The following is a 22,942-nucleotide window of genomic DNA, read 5'->3' as shown; positions in this document are numbered from 1 at the left end:
CATTTTTGAAGTAAAAAATAGTATGAATAACAAGTCATAAAAAGCATAACTTTTCTTTGGTTTGAAATGTCCTTCTTGGGGGATTCCCTGTTTTTTCCACATAAAAACACCCGAAAATCCGGATATTGGACTTTCATCCTTTTTTTAGGGTTAAATTAACTATTGATCACACATATCATACTATATGTAAATCGAGATATTGATCAAAAAGCATTTTTATTTTTGGTTTTTATAGGAAATTTTACTCTGTTGGCACTTTTTGAAATTGGCCCTTCTGTGAAAAAAATCCTCGGCATATTGGCCCTACCTCAAATTTTAGATTTAGGAATGCATAGGCGGATTTAGGGGGGGGCCCGGGGGGCCCGGGCCCCCCCTTTTTGGGAAAAAATTTGGTTGCTTATATAGGGAATCACTGAAGCGTGACTGGAGCGGGCCCCCTCTTAGGTCAGTCAGTGGGCCCCCACTTATGAAAATTTCTGGATCCGCAACTGGAATGGAACAATCAGAAGTGAAGACAGTTCAGTGGCTTCATGGACAAATAGAAACCAGGTACATAGTAAATCAAGGCTTCCAACACACATTTGTACCAGATTCTACAAGGACAACTCCTTCGACACTGAAACTAAGGTATTGTGTTTACGAATAATTGCATTATGTTTAGTTAGGAATGGTAATTCTGAATAAGATTATTTAAACAACGAATATTTTACCTAATATCAGGTAAAAAATACCGTGTCGCGTACATTAGGGATGATCGCTGCTCAGTTTCAAAATAAATAACTTTCCATAAAAAGAGTATAGATTGATAGAGAATTGATTGAGGAATCAAAAAAGCAAAAAAAAAAAAAAAAAAAAAAAAAAAATATAGGGGTCAATGTGCTTGTTTTCGAGATATTAGCCATTGGAATTTTGGCGGGAAAATGTTCTCTCTTGATTTTTCATAGCTTTATCATTTAACAGTTAAAGTTCTCAAAAACTATTAAAATATAAATAAGATTTTATAAGACTTTTACAAATGACTTATAATTATACATGTAAAAGATTTATAAAAAGAAAAATGGGGGTTCATGGGCATTTTTTAAAGGCATTCAAATGGATAAAACCAGAGGATTTCGAAAATCTGACAAACATTCCAAAACATGACAAGCCGCCAACATCCTTAAACGTTTATTGTTTCAAGCTATGATTAACGTACACGAAGGATACAAATAAATATAAAAACCCAAGGTAGCTGTGCAGTAAAAAAAAAAAGACGCATACAGTCATAATAAGGGTAGTAAGACTTGTTTAAGATCAGAATGGAAACAGATGCAGTTTGCATCAACTATTCATGCACCAATCGCCTGCGAAACCTCTCTGTCAAATACTAAATATCATCATACATCATAGAAAAAGCACTATCATCAAGTTTACAGATCATGAAAACATGTATCTTGTGATTAGAGTAAAATAAATGTGTTGACTGTAAAATTTTTCCAGTCTCTATTTCAATCGTACTTATTTTACTAACACATTGAAGTCTTAACGTTAGATCAATTATAAATGTGATCTGGTCTGATTATGCACGGGCGGAGCGAATGAGTTGAAATACACGAAACGCCGTACGATGGAACAGTGCTGCTTAGAAATGGCCCAACTGAAATCATCACTTCTGTTATACAGATCAAATCCAAGTCGGCTCCAGCAGGAAATTTTTTTTTTATACAGCAACTGTTTATATATATATACTCTCTATTTAATAACATTAAAATAAACTATGATCTTCAATACCGCTGTCAAAAGTTTTGCAATAAGCTTTTGAAAATCCTTTGCCTATCCATCGGTTTATCGTTTCTTAATGGAAATATATTTTACCGTTTCACACGAAAACCTTAATATAGGTACTAAATAAGCAGCTGTACAAATTTCGGGATGAAAATATCCCAAACAAATGAAGATTCTGTTTCTAGGTTAACATTATAAGAGACTTTTGGGTACTGTTGCGGATGTCCTGAGGAGTACTTTCTATAAATTTCGTTCATTATTAACAGTTTGTTTTCTTCATTTCATCCTCTTAAAATCTTGTTATGTTGGAATTATTCGAAACTCTAAGTTTTTTTTAACACTATGTATAAATGGATATAGTTTAATACGTCAGTCGCGCGTTTCGTCTACAGAAGACTAACCTTTTCTTGTTTTTAAATATGATAACTGCCTCTCTACGGCTTATTATTTTATAAATTTTGTATCGTTTACATAAATATGATCAAAAGCGAAATTCTGCCAAATTTATATTCTTGTCAAACTATTTAAATTAGATATAAAAAAGTTCTTATGTATCCAATGATGGTTTGAAATCTGATTGAGTGATTGCTTTTAATTTTTAGAGTGGAATTCCTAAGGCAAAAGGTCATCAGAGCAATAGTTTAGGTGGTATTATTATATTTTACTTGATGGAATGTGAATGACAATTTCTTAATTCTAATGCAATTCGTTTGGAACGACAATATTGAACGTTGACAAATATTTTGAAGGGGTAGATTCCATGTTCTACCAGTCCGTAACATTTTGAATTCCGAATTTGTTTTGGTATGCAATTTCTAAACTAGAGGCTCTAAAGAGCCTGTGTCGCTCACCTTGGTCTATGTGAATATTAAAGGAAGCAGATGGATTCATGACAAAATTGTGTTTTGGTGATGGTGATGTGTTTGTACATCTTACTTTACTAAACATTCTTGCTGCTTAAAATTATCTCTATCTATAATGAACTTGGCCCATTAGTTTCAGTGGAAAATGTTAGTAAAAATTTACAAATTTTATGAAAATTGTTAAAAATTGACTATAAAGAACAATAACTCCTAAGGGGGTCAATTGACCATTTCGGTCATGTTGACTTATTTGTAAATCTTACTTTGCTGAACATTATTGTTGTTTACAGTTTATCTTTATCAATAATAATATTCAAGATAATGACCAAAAACAGCAAAATTTCCTTAAAACTAACAATTCAGGGTCAGCAACCCAACAACGGGTCGTCCGATTCATCTAAAAATTTCAGAGCAGATAAATGTTGACCTGATAAACAATTTTACCCCATGTCAGATTTGCTCTAAATGCTTTGGGTTTTGAGTTATAAGCCAAAAACTGCATTTTACCCCATGTTCTATTTTTAGCCATGGCGGCCATCTTGGTTGGATGGCCGGGTCACCGGACACATTTTTCAAACTACTAACCCAAAAGATAATTGTGGCCAAGTTTGGATTAATTTGGCCAAGTAGTTTCAGAGGAGAAGATTTTTGTAAAAGATTACTAAGATTTACGAAAAATGGTTAAAAATTGACTATAAAGGGCAATAACTCCTAAAGGGGTCAACTGACCATTTCAGTCATGTTGACTTATTTGTAAATCTTACTTTGGTGAACATTATTGCTGTTTATAGTTTATCTCTATCTATAATAATATTCAAGACAATAACCAAAAAGAGCAAAATTTCCTAAAAATTACTAATTCAGGGCCAGCAACCCAACAACGGGTTGTCCGATTCATCTGAAAATTTCAGGGCAGATAGATCTTGAACTGATAAACAATTTTACACCGTCAGATTTGCTCTAAATGCTTTGGGTTTTGAGTTATAAGCCAAAAACTGCATTTTACCCCATGTTCTATTTTTAGCCATGGCGGCCATCTTGGTTTGATGGCCGGGTCACCGGACACATTTTTCAAACTACTAACCCAAAAGATGATTGTGGCCAAGTTTGGATTAATTTGGCCAAGTAGTTTCAGAGGAGAAGATTTTTGTAAAATATTACTAAGATTTACGAAAAATGGTTAAAAATTGACTATAAAGGGCAATAACTCCTAAAGGGGTCAACTGACCATTTCAGTTATGTTGGCTTATTTGTAAATATTACTTTGCTGAACATTATTGCTGTTTATAATTTATCTCTATCTATAATAATATTCAAGATAATAACCAAAAACAGCAAAATTTCCTTAAAATTACTAATTCAGGGGCAGCAACCCAACAACGGGTTGTCCGATTCATCTGAAAATTTCAGGGCAGATAGATCTTCACCTGTTTAACAATTCTACCTCTGTCAGATTTACTCTTAATGCTTTGGTTTTTGAGTTATAAGCCAAAAACTGCATTTTACCCCTATGTTCTATTTTTAGCCATGGCGGCCATCTTGTATGGTTGGCCGGGTCGGCCAAGTTTGGTTTAATTTGGCCCAGTAGTAGTTTCAGAGGAGAAGATTTTTGTAAAAGTTAACGACGACGACGGACGACGGACGATGGACGACGACGGACGCCGGACGCCAAGTGATGAGAAAAGCTCACTTGGCCTTTTAGGCCAGGTGAGCTAAAAAATAAACAAAAAGTCACACTTTGTAACTATTCACAAGCGAACGAACATTATACAGACGCCTAGAGTCGTTATGTTAACACAACTTGCGACAGTAAAATCTACGTTTTATGAAGGTTAATCCTCTTGCTGTCGACCGTTTTTCAAGGTTGCATTTCATATGCCGCAAAATACGACAGCTGGACGTCTGTGACGTAACATGCAAAATAAAACGACGTCATTCGATATATGACGTCAAGACAAAATGACCGTTACATTTTGGACCCATTTGAGAAAAACATAACACTGTTTAATCTTCGGTCTTTTATTTGAAAAAGATACAGCATTGATGAAAAGCTTTCATAAATATAACCATGGACATATGTGACCCTCCGGCACTGCCGGTGTGGGCATATGTGTCCCTCCGGCAGCAAAAGGTTGTAAGCTTAAAATATTGTGCAATTATCTCATGAGTTTGATCATCGCAAAAAAAAGATTTATGTCTGTAATTCATCATGTCTGCATGTAATATAAAAATAATTAAAACAACTCATGCTCGTACAAGTTCTTTCAATAACCGAGGAAATTAGTGTTAATATTTTCTATTGCAGAAACGGTGATCAGTTTCTTTATATATACAATGAAGATGTTACACTAATGCCTCATAATGAAGTCATGGAGCTCTTAGAAAAAATACCTTTAAATGAAAATATACCGATGGTATGTATATTGTTTTTACTATTATATACAAGTTACATAACAAACATTTATTTTTGTGTGTTATAAATCTGTTACTGAAGCCAATAAATCAACTCTTCACTAGAGAACAAATGACATAGACGTTAAAAACTATACGGCACTGTACGACCTTCAACAATCAGCAAAACCCATACGGAATAGTCAGCTATAATGACAATGCAAACAATTCAATCGACAAAACTAACTTCCTGATTTATGAAAAAACAATGACCGAAAAACAAATATAATATACAGCAACAAACGACAACCACTGAATTACAATTTGAGTAGCTCTTTTGTATCTTTCGCTATTATTGCTTAACAGTAGTTCATCGGATGGAATTTGCTGAATACAATCATGCATCTTTTAAAGAGTGTTTCATACGTTTATCTGTACTGTATTTGTGACGGATGGGTTAACTAAAAGTAATAGATAGGCAGTAATACAACGTCTGTTTCGTTTGATCGTATAATATTAACTCATCATAGATACCAGGACTATACGCCAGACGCGCGTTTCGTCTACAAAAGACTCATCAGTGACGCTCAAATCCAAGAAAGTTAAAAAGGCCAAAAAAAGTACGAAGTTGAAGAGCATTGAGGACCAAAATTCTTAAAAGTTTTGCCAAATACAGCTAAGATAATCTCAATTCAATATAGTAACATGATACATACTATTCTAATGCAACAACGTTTGTAACGTTCATTTTGATTGGATAACGTCACTTTCTTACGTGGCATCAATTAACAACTGATGCTATGGGACGTACGCGCAAGCGCAGACGGCATATGACAGATTTTAAATACATGTTTTAACGTTGTTTTCTGTCAGTTTCATTAGAATGGAGATAACAATATTGTATTTTAAGCTCCGACGGCATCAATTTCGGATTTGATGGTCGCAAATACCCGTTAACTGTCTCCGCTAACGCGTCGCCAGTAAACTTAATTTGCGACCATCAAATCCCCAACTGATGACTTCGGAGCTTAAAATACAATACAGTTATCTCTTAAACAGAACAACGTTAACAAAGGATATGATGACGTTAAAAATGTAAAAAGTAAAATAACGTTAAAAGTAGTGTTAATGTTTGACGCGTAAGTTATACTGTCTCTAAATCACCGACATACTCGGTTTCACATAGGCTTTCTATTTCGTCGCGTTGTGTTGTTTTTTTTCTCTAATTCCTCTTCAATCTTTGAAATTAATGTCCTTGCGGCTCCTCGATGGCCCACTCTAATGACTTTCTTGTCAAAACGTCATGTACCAAGTCAGGAATATGGTAGTTGTTATCAAAACCCGTTTCGATGTATGTTGGCGTATGTTTTTGTTGCAGTTTGTGTTTCTGATGCTCCGTTGTTCCCTCTAATAGTTGATGTGATTCCCTCGGTTTTTGGTTTGTTATTCGGTTTGTTTTCGCTTAAATGATTATTGAACAGCAGTATACTACTGTTGCCTTTATTGAATATTATTGACTACCATTTATATATATTTGTGTTATGTATAGATTTACTGGAGACCCTCGTCAAACACTGTTACAGATGTGCTCTTTTATTTGTGTTTATCTGAAGGTGAGTTTCAACAAAAACATATAACATTCGTTTAGTTATCAATAGAAATTACAATTAAACTAATGCAAATAAGAATATTTGTCTTGAAATAACATTTTAATTAACTTTTTTTAATTAGAATGCTTTCAAAATATACTACAAGTATCATCGAACGACGTCACATTTATTCTCATCCACGTATACGTCATCTTTGTATACATTATGAATGATAGTATTTTAACGATGTTTAAATCTCATCAATAAATTAAGAAGATACATTTCAAAGTGAAAAAAAAAATAAATAACTAGGGATCGCATGAACTCAAAGAGGAGCAAATTCGGGTGTAAAAATAGGTTAGTCTTTTCTTCCCTACATGCATAACTCTCCATTTGAATTTATACTCAGGCACACATTTTTTCAATGGAGAATTGGACACAATTATTTGCAGAAAACAATCATTTGAGGTGTAAATCAATAAGGAAACCACTTCTTGTCAATATCAATAATTTCAAAAAATGATCGCCGCGATATAGCCTTTTTGTGCTCATGCGGCGTAAAGCAATCAACAATCAATCAATCAAAAAATGAAGTGTTATGTGCAGGTATATATAAAAAGTAAAATACCAAAAATATTGAACTCCGACGAAAGTTCATAAAGGAAAGTCCCTAATCAAACGACAAAATCAAAATCCAAAACACAATCAAACGAATTTTTAACAAATGTCATATTCCTGACTTGGTACAGGCATTTTCTTATGTAGAAAATGGTGGATTAAAACTGTTTAAACAAAAAACTCACACGAAAAGAAGAATATATTACTTTGAGTAAACCATAAAATAGAGCAATACCTATGAAGACTCATTAGATGCATCTTTCAATTAATTTCAATTTCAGAAACTCGTGCTGTACGTTTAGTAAGTGACTCTTCATATTTGGCGGGAACTGATTGGACCAGGAATTTGGAGCGCACGGTTGTTTTAAATAAATCTGGGACAGATAAGTTTATGCAGTACTTGATGAAACCTAGTAATACAATCGTTTTTGCAAGACTCGAATCCGGTCAACCACACAAAAAGGCCTGCGAATTTCTAAAATGTAGGTAAATACCAATAAAAATCAGATAACAAATGCGTGCATCAGTGACTTAATCATTTCAACTTAAACATTCAGGTTATATAATTTACGTATAAAATATTGCGAGTGTACATCTATGGTAAAATAGCGCGTTTGCACATATGGTCAAACGTTGCGTATCGCTTACATATGCGACCTAGAAATGATTACAATTTTCTATCTTAAAGATACACTTAAAATATTAAGGATGAACAAAACGACTACGTCTCATAATTTTAGAATAAAAAAATTAATCTGAATGATTACTTTTAAATGTAATAATAGTTGCTACGGTTAAGTATTCTATTGTTTCAACTTTTATTTTCTTAATGTATATACTAGTAATCATTATTTTAGTGGTAAGTAAAATATCAAAAATACCCAACTCCAAGGAGAATTTAAAACAGAAAGTCCCTTATCAAATGGAAAAATCAAAAGCTCAAACACTTCACATGAATGAAAAACAACTGTCATATTCCTGAAAGTGGGGGAATTGGTGCAAATAATCTTCATACATAATCAAACTAAATGTCATTTTAAAAAAGTGGGATACATGTACTCCTTTCTATGCTAATGATTAAAATCAGTCGATTAATACATCTGCTCCCGATATGTCACAGATTGACGTCGCGAAACTGAATAACATTTTACTTTGGAACGTCATAATCTCCCCTGTAACAAGGGTATACGATACAGTTTCGATCCCATGGTGATTTGGTTACGAAAATTTGCATACAAGCTATTTTTCACCTGGTCAATTCAAATATGTAATAAAAAGTATACATTCATGTGCTTAATTTAGAAATAAATGGGGACGAAATTTTAGACATTTACCTAAACTTTCGGTTTCTTGTAATTTCTATCCTTTGAATAGACATATTAAGCTTTTTTGTTTCAAAAGTTAAACACATGCGGATTTTTGTAAATCGATTTCAATATCGTATTTACAAAAGTATTTTCTTAATTTGTGAAACAATTCTTTGAAAATAATTCTTTTTTATTACATTTTCAAAATTAAAAAAAAAAGCATTTTTTGTTGTTTATTTATCTAATTTAAAAAACAATCATCGGTGATTTCTTCATAAACCTTAGAATAAATAATCTTCATACAGTATCAAGTCAAATATCATTTTAAAAAGGAGGGCTCCATGCACTCGTTATTTCATTCTAATGATTAAAATCAGTCGAAAAATGCGGTTGTTCCCAATAAGTCATAGTTTGACGTTGCTAAACTGAATAACATTTTACGTTAGTAACGTCATTATTTCCCCTGTTACTGTGTCGTATGCCCTTTAGATATTCCTCTGATCCATATATAAATGCCTGTCCTAGGTCAGAACCCTCGTCATTGGTTATCTTATTGTTTTTGTTATTTGGATAACTTGTTGTTGATAGCAGAACTTTGACATTTTGTTTATATTTTATTCACAATGTTTGTATACTAGGGACGGTTTTGGGCGTAATTTATCATATAACATATTTGCACTTGTCTGTTAATGATTTCTAGATTTCCTTTGTTTACTTTGATTGTTGGATTGCATCCCATAAACGAATTCGAATACATTTGCAGTAAATTTGAAAATTGAAATGAATTAAGTATATATTTTTTTATTATTCTGACAAAAATTGCAGTCGTTTATAGTCAGTCGAAGAGATATGAATAATTCATTACATGATTGGCCGTTATGGAATATCTGTTTCACATGTTTTTCTCTTGTCGTACCGCAAGCTCATCCTTTCACCTTCTATAGTGAAATCGTCGTATTTAACTTACCACGAGGCCGCTAGTAGGAAACGTCCAATTTATTTTCTGTAGTGTCTTCTTTAATGTTGTTTTTTGCGTCGTTTTTGTATAGTTTTTGTAATTTTTTTGGGGGGAGAGGAGGTTGTCATAGTGTTATCCGTTTTTACTTAACCCAATATATAGATTGTTTTTCTCCAGTTTGTTTGTAAAAGTGCCAAATACAAAAGGTTTTGCCCTAACAACCATGTGAAATGTGCACCAATTGTATATATTTCAAAATAACGAAACTATTATGAAATAGAACTAAACCACCATTCACGGAAAATTACGTTCAACTTTGTGTCTTGAAATCGATTTAATAAACTTCTCTATTAATTGTTTTAGGTCGTTTCCTGGAGAACAGAAGAATTGAAAGTACGAAAACGTTCGCCTTTATCATCAGGCGATATTTAACAGCATCTAAAAACGGCGAAAAGAAATATCTTCACGTCACAGATGACGGCGACCTTAACCTTCTTAATTTAATTATATATGGGTTCCACTCAGATGGAGCTTTCTATAATAAATGTTCCTGATTTCTATTCTTTTAATGTTTAGGTGTTCGTTGTCGTTGTTTGTCTTTCCTGTAGATCCATTGAGTTTATAGACCATTTGATAAAAAACATAATTAGAGACATTATTTGGTCCGTGACATTAAAAATTTACCATGGACACTTCATCGCAGAACAGTTCGTAATATTTTGGCAGCTTAGAATTCAATACAAGTATTTAAAGCCCAAATTATAATACCGATATCAGACCAGACTAATATCTTGTGAACATCTGAAACACGTTTTTTTTTACAAATTTAAGAACGTTTTTTTGACTTTTCAGGCGTTGAAAATTATCTATTTATACCGTTTGCTTTAAAACATTCATCGTCGCTGGGACAAGTAAGGGAAATGTAAATACAGTTTTCTTCAATGTATGGTATATTTGACACTTTTATCATGCTTTCAGCGCTGAAGTGTACATATAGTAAAACTGTGTTTCATGTTTGGATCAGCACTTTCTGATAAATATTAAACTTTCCACATATAACTATCGTAAATTGTAAGTCGCGAGTAACAATATCAAGTTTTCTAATCCAAAACATGTTTGTGTTCTTTTTTTGTAAGGCTTTCTATGATTACAAACCGTTAAACTTGATATCGTAGCGTCAAAACGTTTTGTATGTCGTCGTTAATAGATAGTTCCAGATCGAACTAGATATTCTGCATTTAATGAAATAGTATGTCGTGGATAGCGTGTTCAAACTTGGCATAGTAGGATCGAATCGTTTACAAAGTCCAAGAAAGGGATTTTGCAAAATGTTGAACAGAAATTTATACTTAATGATTAAATCTTATAAAACTTCCGGCAAGTGTTACCTCTGATGCAGTAGATGCTACCCTGAATTATTTTCTTTCTCTGTTTGATGTTCTTGCTATTTCTATTGCGTTCAATTGCATGTCAATTCAGTTTATACCTGGGCTCAAAATATTTGTAGATTTTCTATCTCTCAATCTTAATGTAACCCCTGTCAAGCCTTAAATATCATCCGAAAGCATGCAGCTCAATCCAAAATCTATCAACAAAGCAGAATAAACGTATGTTTCTATGTATGTTGGCTTGATTTTTATTTGAGTTCTGTGTTTCTGTTGTTCTGTTGTTTTCCTCTTATAGTTTCCCTCGGTTTAAGTTTGTAGCCCGGCTTTGTTTTCGCTTAATCGATTTATGACTATTGGACAGCGGTACTCTACTGTTGCCTGTATTTTAGCAGTTACACTGATTTAAACAATATTTAGATATTAAGCTATAATTGCCGATAAACATACATATATTTTCTTTCAGGAATTCAGCAAATCATCAGACTTCAAATTGATTCCTGATAGCCACTACGCATTTATTGTTCTGAATGAAAATTTAACGAATCGATGTTTGAAAGGGAGGAGACAAAGGTCAATTTGTAGGTGTAAACTACGAATCTATTGACAAAGTTGGGGATGATTTTAGATTTCAATTATCTAAATGTGGAAACAAATGCAACTTCAAACGTTCGTGTAAACATTGTGTGATTATCTGAAATTAAATATGCAGAAAGTTCATTCATCTCTGGTTCCCGTACGTGCGTTTATTACGGTCACAGATTCTGATATTTTAACAACCGACAGGAGTTATAAAGAGTAACCTGCTCTAACTTATAATGTTCATTAAACTTTTAAATCTTTAAAGTATTATTAAGTTTATTTGCATTTCAAATATATCTTTATTTACACAACTTCAATAAACATGTAGAGTTCCAATAAAAATGCGTAAAAGTGCGTTGACTGGAATTTACTTTTGTTTTATGAAAGTCATTTCCCCTGGCACTTATTAATACATTTTCAGAAAATTATAGAAGAGGGGCGAAAGATACCAGAGGGACAGTCAAACTCATAGATCGAAAATAAACTGACAACGCCATGGCTAACAAAGAAAAAACAAACAGACAAATAATAGTACACAAGAAACAACATAGAAGACTAAAGACTAAGCAACACGAACCCCACCAAAAACTGGGGGTGATCTCAGGTGCTCCGGAAGGGTAAGCAGATCCTGCTCCAAATGACTACATAGATTTCAACTAAAATTATTCAAGGGAAAATAAAGTTACTTTTTGTCAAGAGAGAAATGGTCAGAAATTGACAAAAAAGGGTGGTTAAGGACAAACCAGCCGACAAATTCAACATTGCAACAACTTTAACACTTGAAACTTGCATTTTATAAACTTCTTTTCACAAATGCAACTTCACTTGACGAAATCTGGTTAGGAAATCACTGATTCCCATTGTCAGAAATAATGTATATAGTTTTAATGTATGAGGATAGGAAGCACTGCTAATTGAATTTTATTAGCGAAGTGTCATAATGTTTCAATAACGTAGATAATTGAACATTTAGACACCAAAGACTTTTATTAGGCCGGTGACCAAAGTAGGAATTATGAAATTTTAATCGTCAAAAAAACAGCTATATCATATATCATTGGATTTGGAAATATGTGTACCTTGAGATTCTTCTGGTCGTCAACGAAAACATGGTGCAGTTTTTCAGAAATCTAGGTCAAAGGTCACATGTCGTTTTCAATGAAAAACAAAATTGAATATCTGACCCCAATTTAAATTCCCTTTTCATAGTAGAATGATAAAAAACTTGAATCTATTTTCTTCCTTATTCAATTTTTCATCTAAAAAGTGGAACCCCATCATTAAATGAGATTTCCGAACACACGTATGCGATTTTACAAAAAGTGGGGTAGTTTTCAGTTTTAAATGATGTATTTTTTTTTTCAAGTTATAAGAACAACGTCCGTCAAAACTTAAATCTTTTTTATAAAAATTATGAAAAAATATGTATTTATTAATATAATCATCTATTATGAATTTTTCGAAAACTAAGGATTTTCTTATCCCAGGCATAGATTACCTTATCCGTATTTGGCACAACTTTTGGTAATTTTGGATCCTCAATGCTCTTCAACTTTGTACTTGTTTGGCTTTATAAATAATTTGAAATAAGCGTCACTGATGAGTCTTATGTAGACGAAACGCGCGTCTGGCGTACTTAATTATAATCCTGGTACTTTTGATAACTATATAGCTCAATGAAAGTTAATACTTAAGTTTTGGCCATATACGTTGAATTCGGTACATGAAAAACAGACAACGAAAATTAGTTCATAACATACTTATAATTGCGTATTTACATTGTCATGACGATTTCTATGAAATCAATTTGTACTAATAGGAATATTAATCATTTTAAGATAAACTAACAACTTAAAAAAAAGTTTTATGATAGAAAAGCCTTTTATTCGTTTGAAAATTGAGTCAGTTTCGGTTATTTCATCCCAAACCTATAGGTGACGCAAGATAATATTTTTTTTTCAATGTAGGATAGTTTAACATAACACTAAATAAACGTAATTTCAATCAGTAGTTCACACCTCAAATGACTTTTGTAATGTGGGAACGTTATTACGATATTATGGCCCTTGGCTGGAATGGATATGTTCGTAAGTGGAAAGTTTAGCAAATCTAGAATGTCAGTATTGGTCCATAGTGTTTAAAGAACACCACAAAATTCTTACGCCACGAATCCTATAATAATATTGTGAATATGAATGTTGAACGTCGTATATTTAACGTGTTGTGCATTGCAATAGAGTGGTGGTCAAATGCTTGTGTACCACATAAAGCGAGCTTTTATCTATAGCTACATTAAAGATCAATTTCAAAACATTACGTCATTGCAAAATACACTTTGCCATATCAATCTATAAATGAGGGACATAAAACAAGTAAAACATCAGTGACCTCTATGACAAAGTCAAAAGAACCCTGTATTAAAAGAAACGTCTTGTCCTGCTGCTTGCAACTCAAAATATCTCTAAAACGAAAGTTAAGAAAAAAACCCATCTCTGATCGACAGTATACACTTGCAATGATCACATGACTGTAGTCTGCGGTATGTTTCCGATTGTCGTGGTCGTTATGCCCTAAAGTCTGGTCTGTATAATTGATATGACATCTGAATCAGGGTAAGCATTTATATCGCACCGCTGATGGTAAATAACTTTCATCTGTGAAATTCAGAATACAGTTTAACACCAAGATTTGGTTTATAGTGGCTGTATGACAAGTTAGCATTAAACAGCCTTTACTTAAATGTTCTGATTTAGAGAATGAAACTCTTTGTCCTGGTTGTATTTTTTTTTTACAATAGATGGAAGCATATAAAAGAGAGACGAAAGATACCAGAGGGACATTTAAAGTTCTAAGTCGAAAAAAAAACTGACAACGCCATGGCAAAAAGAAAGGAAAACACCAACAGACAAACCATAGTACACATAGCACAACCTTTGATAGCCGTGATTTCAATTTCTTGACTTGAGTCGGCGGCTATTTTATCTTCATGTCTTAAAATACATAAGAGGCACCATTTGTTTACCGGTGTTTAAGTTTTTAAACAAACGCTATAGGGGAATTCCTAAAATTTCACAAATAGTTCAGTTCGGTTGTGTCCAATATGTAACCCGTGTCATGCGAATCAATAGTATAAATATGTTACAAACAGGAATGGAACAAATTAATTGCAAATTTTCAGATCTGATCTGATACTTAGTATCTAAAAATCTTAAACTGCAAAAAGATGTTGCTAGTGAGTTGGGTCACAACAGAGCTTAAATATAACATTCTTCGTGATATGGTGATATAAAAACTCATTTAATGTCTATTTCAGTCGCCAGTTCTTCTTCATAATTAAGCAGATGTCACCAAATTTGAATATCTACGTTCGACACTCAGGTGTCACAATTGAAACAGAATCTGCTAAACCTTCCTTCGGAACACGAGGTAACCCTGGTTTTCAGTTTGTTTCGTGTTGAACTTTGGTGGATCTATGTAGAGTTTTGTAGAGTTTTGTTTGTCATTTACGTCGTTCTTCCACTTTTACCATGCCGTTTTCATATTATCGTTACTAATATGTTTGAATATGCCTTTGGAATCTGCGGCCTGTTTTAAGTAGTCATGGGTAAACCCCTGTTCAAGAAGTCTTTATTGACTCGTCATACAAGAGCCTAAGGTATCATTTGCGATATGTGCATATGATACGATGAGCAGAACAGTGTAGCACATTGAGACATTGGGAGATTGACAATGGGAAAGTTAAAATCGCCCTCCAAAGTTTGTCATAGATATTTGTTTTAGTCGTCAACCTGTCTCAATATCAAAGAAAAGGTCAAGATAAGACGCAAACCTTCTAGTTTCGGAAATATCCTTTATCTAAGCTAATCGGGAAATGTAAGTACTGACTGACTGTTGTGTGGGTAAAAGAAAGACAGGAAATCTTCAATATATCTGAATTTGAAATCAAAGAACTAAGCAAAAGGGTTTTCTTTAGGTCTTTGAAAAGGTTTTACATTTCAAATTGCAGTGCGAACTGTAAATACCACTATGTTATGTAAACTTGTGCATCATTCGTATCTCCTTTTATTATTGACAAGTTCCAAGCAAATAGAATGGACCATATATGTACATCTATGAATGAACTAAAGTCACGGCAATCATCCGCGCAATTTCGGGTAAATTTCATCATAAATTATACACAAATCTACTGTGTCAAATTCCCTCGATTAACTGTAACTGGTAAAAAAAAACAATTATCCCACTTCAGCATTTTATAAAATAACACTATTTAAGGGATTAAACTGAATGTTTGCCTCTTTGAAATATTTAAGCTGAGTTTCAACGGACTTTTTACTTTTGTTATCTTTTGGGGATTTTGTCGGATTCCTATTTCCTAAATAAATGACAGAAAACTTATTTTGCCTCTTATATAAATAAAGACATATTAACACAACCTTAAAAAAAGAATAACGGGCACCCAAATAATTCAACGAAACAATAAAACTTCAACAAAAACAAGTAATATCAAGTCCGAAATATTACAGGAAAGCTATGTATTCAGCCCAATCATGGACGGAAGACAACTATCAGGAATTTTTAAAAGTTAATGATCGATTAGTAGAGATTTTTGAAAGTTAAAAAAAACATCGTTTTAAACAATCTTACCTCATAAAAACATGTTTAAATGAAATGAAATGAAAAATAGCAGTTTTATTACTTTTTAGTAGTTCATCAGCGCCTTATTGTATTATGTTGGAATCAGGTAAAACACAAAATGTCCCCGTTAAAAGTAGTTTTTACCTTCATAATTTGTCATCAAAAGGCTTTTGGGATTATCTTTTTCGCCTAATGCATAGAGCATTATGTCTGATGTTTGAATAAAACAAAATAGAAAGATACTCGACGGCAACTTTTGAATACAAAGCCAAACTGCATGCCACTAATGATCTGCATTTGAAGTCGAATTTGCTGACTAAAGGCTTAAACAAAAAAAAAAAACTGCACTATACGAATTTTTGACGACCAATCTTAAATTCAAGTAAAATCATTTGTCTAGGACTGTGCCAATTGTTAGCCGTATACCATGAAGAGAAATTAAACTCCTTTAATAATCGACTTTTTCCTATTCTGTGACCGCACTATATATAGTAGTGAGATATTTCTATGCGTGTACAATTTTATAAATAGTAAGGTCGTTTTTAAACTCAATACCTAAGCCATTTGAATGAATAGTTAAAATTTCCACATAAGTAAAATGTATTGTACCGTTTAAGAATAGTCTTTGTATACGACGTTTCTATTTATGTATTCACAGTTAGCTCAATTTCAAGTTAATAATTGGTTAAAAACCAGTTTTGAAAGGTTTATCATTACAATATCTATTTATATGTATTTAGTCATTCTACATCTTACGGTTATATAACGAACACAGATTTGGAGTATAAAATATTCACATACAGTATTTTCAAATAGAAAATTATCTGTTTGATATGTAAACTATCGAAATATGGATAACGTTGCCACTATAGCATCAAATTTTCGTTTCGATATATCGAAATAAGAAAAAAGTAAGTTATCTTTATTTATTGTAAATATGTAAAACTAGTATTTCCCTTTACTGTGGTGTTCCCTCGAATTGTGTTTTTATTTTGACATGGCTTCACAAATAATTCTATTTTACACATTTCACATTCTTTATAAACAATTGACTTGAAAAGTTGAAACAACATTTTTGGCTATGCTGATTCACCTGACATGCATCTCTTGGTTTATCCAAACAAACAAAAAGTAACACTTTGAAAGAAAAAGTGTGGAAAGCTGAACAATATTCGGGTTTATAATAACATGAGCAACACGACGGGTGCCAAATGGAGATCAGGATCTACTTACCCTTCCGGAGCACCTGAGATAACCTTTCTGTTTTTATACATCGTTGTCTTATTAATATTCGGGTTTTGGCGGTTCTGACGAAGACATAACTTAAGAAAAGGGCTTCGAACTTTAGCAATGCATTCATTTTAAATTACATTCAAGTTACATTAGCGTAAGTAAACCACAAATAAGCAACAAATATTGAAACTCGTTTGTAAATACTATAAAATTAAAAAAAAACACTATTTGGAACACAAACCCTTCTCAATCGAGAGGCTAGGCTATCGAAGATCCTCCAAAAGGGCAAACAGATCCTGCTCGTTTTGTTGGAGCCGTCATATTGCTCATACAGTTTCGAATTCGGATCTCACATTTGAGGAAATTTGGACGGGCCTTTGGTTATGTTCCGGACCATATGAGTATTTGGACAATACGCGTATGGTCATGACCATATGCGTATACTCATATGGTCGGACCATATGAGTATATACTCGTTTGGTTATTATCAGGCCGGACCATTTGAGTATTTGGACCATATAGGTATTTTTTCAATAATATGCATTAGAAAACTTTATAAAAAAACAATGATTGCTACATACAATTGTATTATTTACAATTCAAATAACATTAAATGATGCCAAAGTTATTTTTCTTCGCTAATTGTATTCTTGCATGCATGCGTAGGGTGACATTTATTCACACGGTACCATAGCTTTTCTTGGGTCCTGGGTCATTCCGATTTGTCTACGGTGTTTTTAGGAAGCTCTAGATCTCTAATATCGTAACACGACGAAATACATCGTATCATCAGACAACTTTAAAAATCAAACTAGGGTCCTTGCCGGTGACGTCATTCATTTTTTAAAACCAAAAAAGTATAAGTATAAAAATTCTAAATATTGCACTGCTAATGCTAACTATGTAAAATTTCAAAAGTAGACAAATTATCCTGTCGACTTTTATGTCAGTTTATAGTAAAACAGTTGACTTCTTGTGTAACACTTCATTAATTAGTTATCAAAGGTACCAGGATTATAATTTAGTACGCCAGACGCGCGTTTCGTCTACATAAGACTCATCAGTGACGCTCAAATCAAAAATATTTATAAACCCAAATTAGTACAAAGTTGAAGAGCATTGAGGATCCAAAATTCCAAAAAGTTGTGCCAAATACGGCTAAGGTAATCTATGCTTGGGATAAGAAAATCCTTAGTTTTTCAAAAAGTTCAAAGTTTTTTATACGGGAAATATATAAAAATTACCACATTATTGATATTCATGTCAACACCGAGTTGTTGACTACTGGGCTGGTGATACCCTCGGGGACGAAACGTCCACCAGCAGTGGCATCGACCCAGTGGTGTAATTAGTTATCAAAGGTACCAGGATTATAATTTAGTACGCCAGACGCGCGTTTCGTCTACATAAGACTCATCAGTGACACTCAAATCAAAAATATTTATAAACCCAAACTAGTACAAAGTTGAAGAGCATTGAGGATCCAAAATTCCAAAAAGTTGTGCCAAATACGGCTAAGGTAATCTATGCCTGGGATAAGAAAATCCTTAGTTTTTCAAAAAGTTCAAAGTTTTTTATACGGGAAATATATAAAAATTACCACATTATTGATATTCATGTCAACACCGAGTTGTTGACTACTGGGCTGGTGATACCCTCGGGGACGAAACGTCCACCAGCAGTGGCATCGACCCAGTGGTGTAAATAGTTATCAAAGGTACCAGGATTATAATTTAGTACGCCAGACGCGCGTTTCGTCTACATAAGACTCATCAGTGACGCTCAAATCAAAAATATTTATAAACCCAAACTAGTACAAAGTTGAATAGCATTGAGGATCCAAAATTCCAAAAAGTTGTGCCAAATACGGCTAAGGTAATCTATGCCTGGGATAAAAAAAATCCTTAGTTTTTCAAAAAGTTCAAAGTTTTTTATACGGGAAATTTATAAAGATTACCACATTATTGATATTCATGTCAATACCGGAGTGTTGACTACTGGGCTGGTGATACCCTCGGGGACGAAACGTCCACCAGCAGTGGCATCGACCCAGTGGTGTAAATAGTTATCAAAGGTACCAGGATTATAATTTAGTACGCCAGACGCGCGTTTCGTCTACATAAGACTCATCAGTGACGCTCAAATCAAAGATATTTATAAACCCAAACTAGTACAATTAAGATATTTTTCGAATTTATCTTCCGAGGTAGACATTTTGCCATTCACTCGTGACAGAAATTTACTGTGTGAAACTGCTTATCTTATTTTGATAATCTTGTTATTATTAAATTTAATAGATCTATTTTGGTAGTGTCTTTTTAATGACGTAACAACTAGAAGGGTTATTTGAAGAGTTAAGTATGATAAAAGTAAACCTGTTAATTATACCCGACCATACGCGTAGGTTCCGATCATACGCGTAGGGTCGGACCATATGAGTATATACCCAGACGGTCATGACCATACGCGTATAGTCCAAATACTCATATGGTCCGGAACAGTTGTATATGACACTTTTAACAAAATACACGATCTTCTGTGACACAGATATTTCATGACGGTCAGTCAACTCGTGATGCGTTTTTTAAAAACATAACACCAACTTTACCCTTTAAACCCTTGCTTCAATATCTTCTTTGTAGAATTTAACTTGACGACACCTTGTTTTCCGATTAACTATTTTCCATTGTACAAATAAAATGGATAGTTTTAAATGACGAGTGTTTGAATAGTAAGCACAGATAATTTGAATTTAGGGGGGAACATTCATTATAATGCTTGAATTACATATATAAACCATTGAAAATTTGACAATGAAGTCCTTTTAGTAGTGATACATTTCTATGCCTGCATACCTAAATTAAAACAAAAGTCGTATCTAAACTATATATCTTAGCCATTTAAACAAATAGCTCTGTTCACAACATGAGATATATGTTAATTCATTTCAATCGGTAAATACTGTTATTTGATACGTCTTTGTATTAACGTATCCTCGTTAAGCATCATTACACGTCAATAATTGGTTTAAAACTTGTTTTGAAAAGCTTTTCAATACAATTTCTATTTTTATGTATTTACTTGTTCTCGTTTAATTGTTATTTAACAAACAAATACCTATTTTTATGTATTTACTTGTTCTCGTTTATTTGTTATTAAACAAAACAAAAACAAAAAACAGATTTGGAATATCATACACAGTACAGAAAATTATTGAAAATTACACACATGTTAGAAACTTGGCTGATGTTACCATTATAGCATCAAATAGAGTTTTGGTACATCAAAATAAGAATAATTGTGTACTAATTGATATTTTAGTCTCAGTTTCATGATCTTTTTATAAGTTGTTATCGGCATCTAACTATTTGTCAGTAGAAACGACTACTCTCAGATCTATATCTAGCGTGTTGTGGAGAAAAAGTACCTTGCCATGTCCGCTTTGCGTTTACGTTAGATGTATTTATGCTTATTATCAATCTGAAGATGTAGAGGGTATGTCTTTTTAGACCAACAAGAGGCCTTTGATAGGGTTAAATGGGGATGGCTAGACTTCGTTATGAAGGAATTTAGTTTTGGGAACAATTTTCGTAGTAGGGTTCAAATGTTATTAAAACGTGCAAAAACGTGTATAAAAAAAAATGGCTACGTCTCAAAATATTTTTCAATTTCTACATCAGCCAGGTAGGGGGTGTCATATTGCCCCTTTACATATATATATGTAGGACTCGGAGGTGCGATGGGGACGCTGAAGTGCGATGGTCACGCTGAAGTGCGATGGTCACGCTGAAGTGCGATGGTCTACGCCGAAGTGCGATGGTCTGTTCGTTGAAGTGCGATGGTCTATTTGACGCATGATCGCGAGTTAACCCTCCTTTCTACAGACGTTCACTTATCATTATAAGTAGATTTTTTCATATTTTTTTTTAATTTACAATCATTATTGTCTGTGGCTGTCCTTAATTCAATTATATACTAGAATTAATTTCATAACAGTGTGGTCGACAGTAAAACGTTTGTAGGTTGTAACTTGTTTGTCAACGGCTATGATTTTATGCTCACCCAGTCTGTCAGAGGCCTTCCAGTGGGGATTGAAATATTCACTTGTTACACATTCCGATACATAAAATGAAACTTTCTTTTTACAAAGCTTAAAAGGAATTTGTTTTAAATATTTGTTATATCATCACATACAACCGTGTCATTTATAAGAATAATAAGGTTCAGAGATGATATCATTTAATAATAATAATAAAAAAAGGTTTATCCAAGGATTTGTATAGTCTAACTATACAAATCCTTGGTTTATCCATTGTAAAAAAAACTATTCAGTTGATGGGGTTAATTCACAAAATATCTCATTGATTAAGAACACAACTACTTCTACGGTGTGATCATTTAAGAATGGCCTACTATTTATTCAATGCATATACATGTGGGTTTTGTTTGTGAAGAGTTCTGGATAATTATAAAAATAATTTGATTTCTTTGTTTAATACCATAAAACGATTCATTCTTTCAGATATTTGTCACTTTGCCTTATCTTCAAGTCCAACACAATTTCTCACGTTTCTTACAAAACTTATATTCTTGTGATGTATTCTTTTGTTGAAGAAAAAATGTTGCACCTTTTTTTAATTTATTTTCATTTTTTTTGTGTGTCTCGTTGCGTATAGGACAAACTGACTATCTCTTTATTCATAATATTAAAAAAAACATACGAGATGGCGTCAATACAAATTCATGACACAAAAATAACAAAATGATTTCAAGTTTCCTATATACAATTACCAATACATTAACGTAAATTCAAATTTCACAAGATTTAATCCAAATAGATTTTTGACTGTCCAATAACTTGCAAGGACGCAGATAGGGCAGAAGTATATTCTGTCTATATTTTTTATTTGCACAACTTTTGAAGGTGGATTATGCACTCGGTTTTGAATAAAACTAAGACCAGATAAAAATTTAAAGATGACCTAATTCGACAACCGCAGTTGTTAAATCGCTTTGACGTCCGCAAAAAGATGATCAATCCACACATAGATATAGGAAGATGTGGTACGAGTGCCAATGAGACAACTCTCCTTCCAAGTAATAATTCATAAAAGTAAACCCTTATAGGTCAAGGTACGACCTGCAACACGGAGCCTATGCTCACACCGAACAGCAAGCTATAAAGGGCCCCAAAACTACTAGTGTAAAACCATTCAAACGGGAAAACCAGCGAGAAACGAAAAACACATATGAACTACATAAACAGACGACAACATGCATTGTAACTTTTAAAGCCAATTAAGTAAAAAAAAATAATCTGAAAGAACGTGCGATATCATATTAGGAAAATTGATGGTCAAACCATAACAAAAAAATCAAGTAAAGAATTTTAAGTATTCAACCTTTATAGCTTGCTGTGTCGGAAAATACGCGAAGTACAAACATTACGTTACGGTAACGTTGTTACCATACCGCTTTACTCTGTGACGTTATTATATGCATTAGCTATCACGACGATTAAACGTATAGAAAACACAACGCATGATTCATTAAGATTCTTCAACATGCTGTTCGGTGTGAGCCAAGACTCCGTGTTGAAGACCATTTTTATTTATAT

At 33.2% G+C, this 22,942-nt stretch overlaps 1 long non-coding RNA gene across 4 annotated transcripts; it reads left to right on the top strand.

Annotated features, from left to right (window-relative positions):
• Window positions 1-489: 489 nt before the first annotated feature.
• On the top strand, window positions 490-11,811 carry LOC143069449 (uncharacterized). Of its 4 annotated transcripts, none has more exons than XR_012976402.1 (5): window positions 490-627; window positions 4,933-5,041; window positions 6,568-6,631; window positions 7,507-7,707; window positions 11,342-11,811. It is a non-coding gene; the product is annotated as an uncharacterized LOC143069449 (long non-coding RNA). The 4 variants fall into 4 exon arrangements; XR_012976404.1 differs by having other exon boundaries at window positions 7,507-7,711; XR_012976401.1 differs by lacking the exon at window positions 11,342-11,811 and adding an exon at window positions 9,854-10,063.
• Window positions 11,812-22,942: the final 11,131 nt, after the last annotated feature.

This window comes from Mytilus galloprovincialis, chromosome 3, assembly GCF_965363235.1.
Source record: "Mytilus galloprovincialis chromosome 3, xbMytGall1.hap1.1, whole genome shotgun sequence".
NCBI lineage: Eukaryota > Metazoa > Mollusca > Bivalvia > Mytilida > Mytilidae > Mytilus > Mytilus galloprovincialis.
The sequence above is the reverse complement of the archived record's forward strand: the minus strand, read 5'-3'. Positions and strand labels throughout refer to the sequence as shown.